We start from the raw sequence: 10,070 nt of genomic DNA, 5'->3' as shown, positions 1-10,070 counted from the left end.
ATGTATAAGTAGAGGGTCATAGGCATTATGCTGCTCTGACCCATTATTTTACACAATTTATATTAGCGCCGCTATCTCTATCTGTACACGTGTGAGAGGTAAAGTTTTGGGATTCTGATTTATATACACATCTTTACTCCAAGCGGATATTCTTGTGTGTGTCTGTATGTATGTTTGCACTACAGACCTTTTTTTGCACGGGGTTTGCCAGCTTTCTGCCATTAAGATCCTGCTTAACCCCTTGGCGCTGACCGCCTCCTGGCCTTTTAAGAGTTTTAAAACCAGGGAGGTGGAGGCAGGCATTCAGGTCATGTGATCGTTGTGATTGACTGTCACAGTGGTCACATGATCAGAAAGCTCCCGATCGCCCACTGACAATGATAATAACCATGCAGGAGGATAGGGGTCGGAGATTGTGGACAGTTAACCCAGCATGGCTGGACTTACTGGGGAATAGAGAGGAAATTAGTTTAAAACTGAGAGAATTTGTTCAATTTAACACCGGTACTGCCTCGGAGGGTGTGATTTGGGACGCCTTAAAAGCATACCTCAGAGGGCTCTTGATTCAACAGATATCCAAAATAAAGAAACAAACAAGGGCGAGGGGAGAGATTATTAGGGAAGAGGTTCGGGAGTCAGAAAGAAAGTATGTTCTAGACCCAACGAATGAAAACCGGGAAGACTGGGTATTGAAACAACAAAAATACAAAAAGGAAGAAATTAGAAGAGCAGAGAATAGGAAGGTTTTTCAGAGGCAGGGGAGCTTTGAAGAGGGCGAAAGAGTGGGCCGGACGTTGGCCTTGCTGGCCAAAACTAATTCGTCCTCTTCAACAATCCCCATGATCAAAACAAAGGAGGGGGATATCTCTTCAGATCCTAGGGTAATTAACAAAACATTTGTAGAATTTTATAGGGATCTATATAAATCGCGTCATAGCCCTGAACAAGCAGAGATGGAGGAGTTTCTGGGAGGTACTGAGTTGCCGGTGCTCTCAGACGCAGATAGGAATAGTCTGGAAGCACCGATAACATTGGAAGAGGTCTGGCAGGCAATAAAGAACATGCCGAATCAAAAATCACCAGGCCCGGATGGATTGCCATCTGAGGTATATAAACAATATGGGGAGGTGCTGGCCCCGGAACTGTGGAAAACATTGAACTGGTCGGCTGCAGCTGGTAGCTTGCCGTTGTCAATGTCTGAAGCCATTATTGTACTGATTCAGAAAGAAGAGAATAGTCAGTTAGATACCTCGTCATACAGACCAATTTCATTGCTGGGCACAGACGCCAAGATCCTGGCAAAAATCCTGGCTGCCAGGTTGAATAGATGTATATCTACCTTGGTTCACCCGGACCAGTCAGGGTTTGTGCAGAACAGGTCTACTAGTAAAAATATAAGAAGGGCGTACTTGAACCTCCAGACCCCGGTAGAGAACCCAGGCTCCAGGGTGATGTTGTCCTTGGACATTGCCAAGGCATTTGACACCCTGGAATGGGAGTACTTATGGTGGACATTGGAAAAATTTGGGTTTGGCCCCCTATTTATTAAGTGGCTTAAGACCCTATATCGACACCCCAGTGCTAGACTGAAAATAAATAATACATATTCGGAAGGGATCTCTCTTGAGAGGGGGACTAGGCAGGGGTGTCCCCTGTCCCCCCTGCTATTTGCCCTGGCAATGGAGCCCTTCGCGGAGGTAATAAGAAAATCAGCAGGTCTACAGGGCTACAAAAGGAAAGAGGGCGAGGATAGAATAGCGCTATATGCTGACGATGTATTGTTATTCCTGGGGGACATGGGGCCATCGTTAGAAAATGCAATGCAGCTGGTGGAAGGGTTTGGGAAAGTATCAGGGTTAATAGTCAATTGGGGGAAATCTTCACTCCTCCCGATTGACTCGACCAACGGTTCTCTCCCGCAGGTGGTTTCGCGTCTCAGGGTGGTGGAGAAGGTTAAATACTTGGGTATAATGGTGACCAATAATCCAATGCAGTATACTAAAGACAATTTAGCTCCGCTGTTGGAAAAGTTCAGAAGGAAGAAAGACATTTGGTCTCGGCTTCCTTTATCTATGGCGGGGCGTATAAATCTGATTAAGATGATTTGGATGCCTCAACTGTTGTATATATTACACAATTCACCGATTTGGATAGGGAGGGATTGGTTTTTAAAAATAAATGCTAATTTCCGTGAGTTAATATGGAGAAAGGGCCAGGCCAGGATCAGTCTCCAGACCTTGCAGCGACCCAACAGGGAGGGGGGTTTGGCGGTGCCCCACCCATACAGGTACTTTTTGGCGTCACAACTGCAACACCTGGGTGGGTGTGAACATGGGGGGGAAGTGGACTCCAGCGTTAAAATCATGCTGTCAGGGAGCCCGCACAAATCCTTGGCAGGGGCATTGGAAGCCGGAGCATTAGGATGCCCATCCCCAACAAACAAACTGGCCATAAAAGTTTGGCGGTTAGTAAAGACTGAAATGGGATATAAGGGGGCTACGGAGTTCACACCTATATGGCAGAATAGGCAGCTACAAGAAATGCAGGCGATAGGAGTAAATAGGATCTGGGAAAGGGCGGGAATAACTAGGCTAGCACAATTATATGTTGGCAATATATTAAAATCTTTTGTGGATCTAAGGAGGGAGTTTCCTATCCCCAAGGAATCATTTTACTATTATCTCCAGATTAGACACGCATTAGACAAGCAATTTAAGACCAATGCACTGGAATGGTGTAGCGCAGCACTTCTTAATAAGGTGGTAAGGGCACATAGCCCGAAGGGGCTAATATCAGTAAGTTATGACCAACTAATGAACAGGGCAACTGGCCTGACCCCACTCTTGCGCGCAGGGGAGGGGTGGGAGGCCGATGTGGGGGAGTTGAGTGAAGAACAGTGGGGGAGAATACTGGAGCTTGGTCCGCTGGTGTCCCTCTCTCCGTCGCAGCGGGCCTCGCACCTCTTGCTTGTGCACAGAGCCTACTATACTCCCAAGAGGCTGCATAGAATGGGTCATAGACTAGACGACAAATGCCCCAGATGTCTAGATACGGGCGATCTTATACACATTATGTGGAGATGCCCGAAGCTAGTGAGGTACTGGACCGAGATCCTAAACATCATAGAGGTTAGGACCGGGATAAGGCTGGAGCCCGAGGCTAAAGTCTGTGTCCTGGGGCTAATCAAAGAGGATATGGGGGATGCCTACATAAGAATAGCAATTATACGATGCTTATACCAGGCCAGGAAACTGATCGCAAAAGCATGGCTGTCAACAATGCCCCCTACCCCTGAAGAATGGATTAGTACCATGAACGTACTAGTGAGAACAGAAAGGACTATATATATTAGAAGGGGAAGCTATGAGAAGTTTATTAGGATTTGGGGTAGGTGGTGTCAAGGAGAGAATAGGGAAATTTGAAACTGTATCGAGGAAAGGAAGTTATGCACGAGGAAATGGATAATAGGGAATAAGTAATGTGCACAATACTCTCAGTGGGGTAGGAAGTATTACCAAGCGTAGGATTCAACTATTTCTAAAAATTAGCAACTGGTGGGGAGGAGGGAGGGTGAACAGGGGTGGGGGGAGGGTTTAAGGGGAAAAAGGAAGGGTAAGATATATTTATAATTGATGGTGATTCTGGGAAATATTTATTGTAATATGTGTTTTTTTGTTTGCCTTTTGTACTCTACACTGGTTATGACGTATATTGTATAAATTGAAAAACCAAATAAAAAAAGATATGATTAAGAAAGCTCCCGATCGCAAGTATCTAAGCATGTGTCCATAGGAATCACATTTTAAAGCTAAAATGCTGCCATCCTATGGTGACACCGCTATTCTCAGCGCTGGGTGTCCAGCATTGGTTGCTTTCTGCATAAGTCTTCTAACACACACCTGCGTTTTCCTACTTAAAAAAGTGTCTCTGACTCTGAAGACCCCCCCAACCATGATCCCTCCCTGACCCCCAGCAGGGACAATCCAACACCCAGAGATTACACATGCACAATGCAATGAATTTTCTGAACGAAAACCACTTTCACTGTTAGAATTACTTTTGTTTCAAAAAAAAATTCCTTCCCTCTCCCTTGATTTTCCTCGTTACTACTGTGAAGACTGATTGTCGTATTGACACCACTAACTTTTTTGAACAAAATTCCACCGGTGTATGGCCAGCCCATCGATCTATCAGTTTTCCTCTGCTGTTCGCTCCACAAAGGCAGCAACAATGTAACCCAGTTTCTTCACTCACTCACATAAGCTCTACAGCACTTTGATCTTCTGCAACAATTTCCAAAATCCAGCAGAGCGCCATGAAAATACAGATCACATATAATATAACGTGTAATAGAGCGACATCTAGTGGAGGCTTGAGATGCTGCACTTTTACGGAAATAAAAGAAAACTATAATGGTTTGGAGTCAATTTTTAATTCACATATGGTTTTCATATACATAATAAACAGTTTTATGGGGTTTTTTTTATTCCCTATCAATATAAAATCTTTGTTTTACAAATCTTAAAATAATCTGTGAAAGAGCTGTGTAGTCTACTAGTCATCCTTCCTGTGCGTTGTTGCAGCGCCCCAAAATGGTCCATCGAAAATCCACTCCCCACCATTACAAAGAGGCTGTACCTGTGGTCAGTCATTCCATAGAAGGCGAAGCACAGATATAAACAATTGCTTAGTCCCCGCACACCATACACGGAAGCACACATAAACTCAGGACGACGCTATCACAGTGCCATCGTGATTAGAACTTCTGCCTTGCAACATTGGGGTCCTTGGTTCACATCCCAATCAGCACACTGCCTGCGTGCTTTAGGTCAGGGCTCACAGCGGCGTTGTGGTCAGTATTCCCCTATAGTGTTGAGCTGTGTAAACCAAAACGAAATTTTAAAAATGCGCCCACGATCCAAGTTTTTAAGTATTTTAACCGGTACGCAAGTAAGGGTTTGTGTGAAAGTTACATGCATACATAAATTTATTTAGAAATGAAGGTGAATGTCATTCGGAGCCTGCACCACCGCCGCTGCCTACAGTGTTTATTTTTACATTTCGCCCTGATGGAGTCATTCACTAGGCAGTGCAAAATGACTTCAGCCTCCATTCAATATTATCCAATTTCTTCACTCACTCACATAAGTTCTACAACACTTCTTGTGCATCTTGTGCAACAATTTCCAAAAACCAGCAGAGCGCCATAAAAAATACAGATCACATATAATATAACTTGTAATAGGTTTGAGATATTGCACTTTTTTGAAGGAAAAAAAAAAAAACCTGTGGTCAGTCATTCCATACAAGGCAGAGCACAGATATAAACATTTGATTGTCCCCGCACACCATTCACGAAAGCACACATACTTTATATCATTTTTAAAGGGTGCTATAAACTCAGGACGATGCCATCACAGTACCATCGCGATTAGCACTTCTTCCTTGCAGCACTGGGGTCATTGGTTCACATCCCAACTAGCACACTACCTACATGGAGTTTGCATGTTCTTCTGTTGCTTGCATGGGTTTCTTTCTGCACCCAAAGACATGCTGGTAGGCTAATTGGCGCCTGTCTACATTGGCCCCAGTATGTGTATGCATACGAAGTAAGGACCTTAGATTGGAAGGTTGACAGGGACTGATGTCAGAATACAATATGTAAAGCATTGTGTAAATTGTTTATATATCTGTTGGGGAATTTATGAGCACTGTCTTAGGGTAAAAAAAGAGTCTAAATAGTCCTATCCTAGCTTGTGGCAGAGGCTGAAGAAACTGGAAGGTAGCCACAGATCTAGGCTGCAGAATCTACTCCTACCTGTGGCAGAGGCCTAAAGAGTTCTAACTTAGCCTGTGGCAAAGGCTAAATGAACTGGAAAGTTGCCATCAATTAGGGCCTACAGAATCTACCCTGGCTTATGGCAGAGGCCTAAAGAGTCCCAACCTAGCTGCAGAAACTGTTGCTTACTTATTTGGGCCTACAGAATGTTCCTGGGGCCGTGGCAGAGGCCTAAAGAGTCCTAACCTTGCCTGTGGAAGAGGCCTGAGAAACAGGGAGGTAGCCACTGATATGGGCCTACAGAATCAACTCTTACCTGTGGCAAAGGCCTAAAGAGTACTAACCTGGCCTATAGCAAATGCTAAAGAAAATGGAAGGTTGCTGTTGATTTGGGCTTACATAATCTACCCTGGCCTGTGGCAGAGGCCTAAAGAGTCCTAACAGCCTATATCAGAAGCCAAAGAAACTAGAAGGTTGCCAACAATTTGGGTCTACAGAATCCAACCTGGTCTATGGCAGAGGCCTAAAAGGTCCGTACCTAGCTGCAGAAACTGTTACTTACGATTTGGGCCTACAGAATGTTCCTGGGGCCGTGGCAGAGGCCTAAAGAGTCCTAACCTTGCCTGTGGAAGAGGCCTGAGAAACAGGGAGGTAGCCACTGATATGGGCCTACAGAATCAACTCTTACCTGTGGCAAAGGCCTAAAGAGTACTGACCTGGCCTATAGCAAATGCTAAAGAAAATGGAAGGTTGCTGTTGATTTGGGCTTACATAATCTACCCTGGCCTGTGGCAGAGGCCTAAAGAGTCCTAACAGCCTATATCAGAAGCCAAAGAAACTAGAAGGTTGCAAACAATTTGGGTCTACAGAATCTAACCTGGCCTATGGCAGAGGCCTAAAAGGTCCGTACCTAGCTAAAGAAACTGGAAAGTTGGCAACAATTTGGGCCTACAGAATCGACCTTGGCCTGTGGCAGAGGCCTAAAGAATTCTAACCTTGCCTGTGGCAGAGGCCTGAGAAGCTGGAAGGTAGCCACTGATCTGGCCTACAGAATCTACCCTGGAACTGTAGAAGAGGTCCAAGAACTAGGAAGATAGCTGCCTGCCTATGCCTTCCAAATTCATGGAGACGTCTGTGGTACAGTGGGATTTTTTCTTTGCTTGGGTCCGAAAGAAGATTGAAGGATCTGACATCTGTCTGTTGGTGTCAGTGGTTTGGTGAGTTATTTTGGCGCAGCTACAGAGCAGGTCACCATTGGGAAATCTAGGAGAGCCGCTAAAAATACAGCTACATTGTATTTTCCTGCACCAAAAAAACACAGCTTTTGCCACTTATACTACAATAGTCTGCCATCAGATACAAACTATAAATACGATTTTGGTTTATAAACGTTTTTCTGACAGAATTGTAAATATTTTCTCATATTTCAGTGCTGCAGACGGAGCGTTCCTGGGAGATGTTTTGTTAGAAGTTTTGGAGAGCAAAGCAAACGATGATCCAAGAGGTGAAAGTGATGCAGCTTTGCATTACAATTATTTTGCTCCTCATTCTCTGGTGAGTCATTTCCAGATGCATGCAGTCCTGAACTTATCACACAGGCTTATAAAAATTATTTTCATAAGCGCAGTTTATTTTTGATTTTTTTTTTTTTTTTATAAAATGCTGTATTCAGATTTTATATGGATCTGATCACAGCAGTAGTGTCTGCTTTAGGTCAGTGGTTCCCAACCCTGTCCTCAAGTACCCCCAACAGGCCATGTTTTGGGAATTTCTCTTAGATAAAATAGCTGTCCAAAATACCAAGCCAATGACTCTGATTTAAAGCACCTGTGCAAGATAAAGGAAAACCTGCAAACATAGCCTGAGGACAGGGTACTTGAGGACAGGGTTGGAAACCACTGCTTTAGGTCAGGGCTCACAGCGGTGTTGTGGTCAGTATTCCCCTATAGTGTTGAGCTGTGTAAACCAAAACAAGAAAAATGCGTCCACGGTCCAAGTTATTAAGTATTTTACACGGTACGCAAGTAAGGGTTTGTGTGAAAGTTACATGCATACATAAACAAATTCAATCATTTAGAAATGAAGGTGAATGTCATCCGGAGCCTGCACCACCGCCTATATTGTGTTTATTTTTACATTTCCCCCTGAATGAGACATTCCTTAGGTAATGCAAAATGACCTCAGTCTTCATTCATTATTAATAACTGAAGGGTGACATCAATCTGAGCCTGCACCACTGCCACCACTGTCTATATTTTGTTTATATTTACAGTATTCATACCCCTTTTACATTTTTCACATTTTGTCATGTTATAACTAAAAACGTAAATGTATTTTATTGGGATTTTATGTGATAGACCAACACAAAGTGGCACATAATTGTGAACTGGAAGGAAAATGATAAATGGTTTTCTAAATTTTTTTACAAATAAATATGTGAAAACCCCTGGTACCCTTAACTAAAATCTAGTGGAACCAATTGCCTTTAGAAGTCACCTAATGTCAGGGCTGGGCTCAGCCCTTCCTTCCTCTGAGCTGGCCGCTCAGCTGTAGGCTAATTGCCATTCCTATCTCTCCACAGTAACTCACCTGTTGATGATATCCTGCTCGTCAGTCCTGCCTACTTAAGCCCAGAAGATTTCTGCCTTCGCCTTGGTCAACATCACAGAGACTATCTCCTGAGTTCCTGTTAAAGACTTGCTTGACTGACATTCCTTCTGGCTCCAGATCCTGCTTGCTGTTCCACTACGCTGATCTCTGGCTTCCTGACTTTCTGACTTGTCTGACTATCCGTTCCGGTTACCGAACTTTGGCTATGTTTTGACTACGTTTGTCCTATTTAATTTTATTATTAAACAAGTGTGATTTAACTGTACTTCTGTCTCAGTCTGATTCATGGTTTCAGATAGTAGGCGAAGGCCATGAATTTAGAAGATGCAGTCAATCCATTTGTTGGTAATATTTTTTCCAGATTGGATGTGCAGGATCACCACATGGATCAGTTTGCCATGGCGTTACTTTAGTAACCAGTTGCGGGCCACAATGAGTGGAGCGGGCAGATGACAGGTCAGGATGGGCGAACGGTTTGGCCTGAGCATAGGTTCGGGCCGAACTTTGGTTGTTCGGATGTTCTGCGAACACCGAACAATATGTGGTGTTCGGGGCAAATTCCAAAGCCGCCGGAACACCATTAAAGTCTATGGGACACTAACATGAAAAATCAAAAGTGCTAATTTTAAAGGCTTATATGCAAGTTATTGTCATAAAAAGTGTTTGGGGACCTGGGTCTTGCCCCAGGAAACATGTATCAATGCAAAAAAAAAATTTTTTAAACTGCCGTTTTTTCGGAAGCAGTGATTTTTTTTTAATGCTTAAAGTGAAACAATAAAAATGAAATATTCCTTTAAATATCATGCCTGGGGGTGTCTATAGTATGCCTGTAAAGTGGCGCATTTTTCCCGTGTTTAGAACAGTCCCTGCACAAAATGACATTTCTAAAGGAAAAATTGTCATTTAAAACTGATCGCAGCTATAATGAATTGTGGGGTCTCAGCAATATAGATAAAACTCATTGAAAAAAAAATTGCGTGGGATCCCCCCCCCCCCAGTCCATTACCAGGCCCTTTGGGTCTGATATGGAAATTAAGGGGAACCCTGCTCCAAATTTTTTAAAAAATGTCGTAGCGGTCCCCCCCAAAATCCATACCAGACCCTTATCCGAGCACACAACCTGGGAGGGGGGGAGAGAGCGCCCCCCCCTCCTGAACCATACCAGGCCACATGCCCTCAACATGGGGAGGGTGCTTTGGGGTAGTCCCCCAAAACACCTTGTCTCCATGTTGATAGGGACAAGGGCCTCATCCCCACAACCCTTGCCTGGTGGTTGTGGGGGTCAGCGGGCGGGGGGCTTATCAGAATCTGGAAGCCCCCTTTAACAAGGGGACCCCCAGATCCCAGCCTCTCCCCGGCTTCGAACTGAACAGGAGGGTGTTCGGCTCATTCCTAATGACAGGTCTGTGTCCACTCTGCATATGCAGAGTGGACACAGACACAGCCCGCTCTATTCTAAGGGCCCTCCGATCTGCCCAGTCGGATTCCCTTCTTCTTTTTTTCGGAGGTAGTTGGGTGTAAAAGGACACAAGTCCATTTACATCCGTAGCTCCATAGAGGTGAATGGTGAGTCCGATTGGGTCCACCTGAAAAAAAAGACAGATCCCCCAGATGAAGGCACGTATACCCTGTGCCGAAGACGCGTAGGGGAGGGGCAGGACGGAGCTTTCTACACACAGAC

The sequence above is a fragment of the Aquarana catesbeiana genome, linkage group LG05 (genome assembly GCF_042186555.1).
Source record: "Aquarana catesbeiana isolate 2022-GZ linkage group LG05, ASM4218655v1, whole genome shotgun sequence".
Lineage (NCBI taxonomy): Eukaryota > Metazoa > Chordata > Amphibia > Anura > Ranidae > Aquarana > Aquarana catesbeiana.
Note: the sequence above shows the minus strand (reverse complement) of the source record.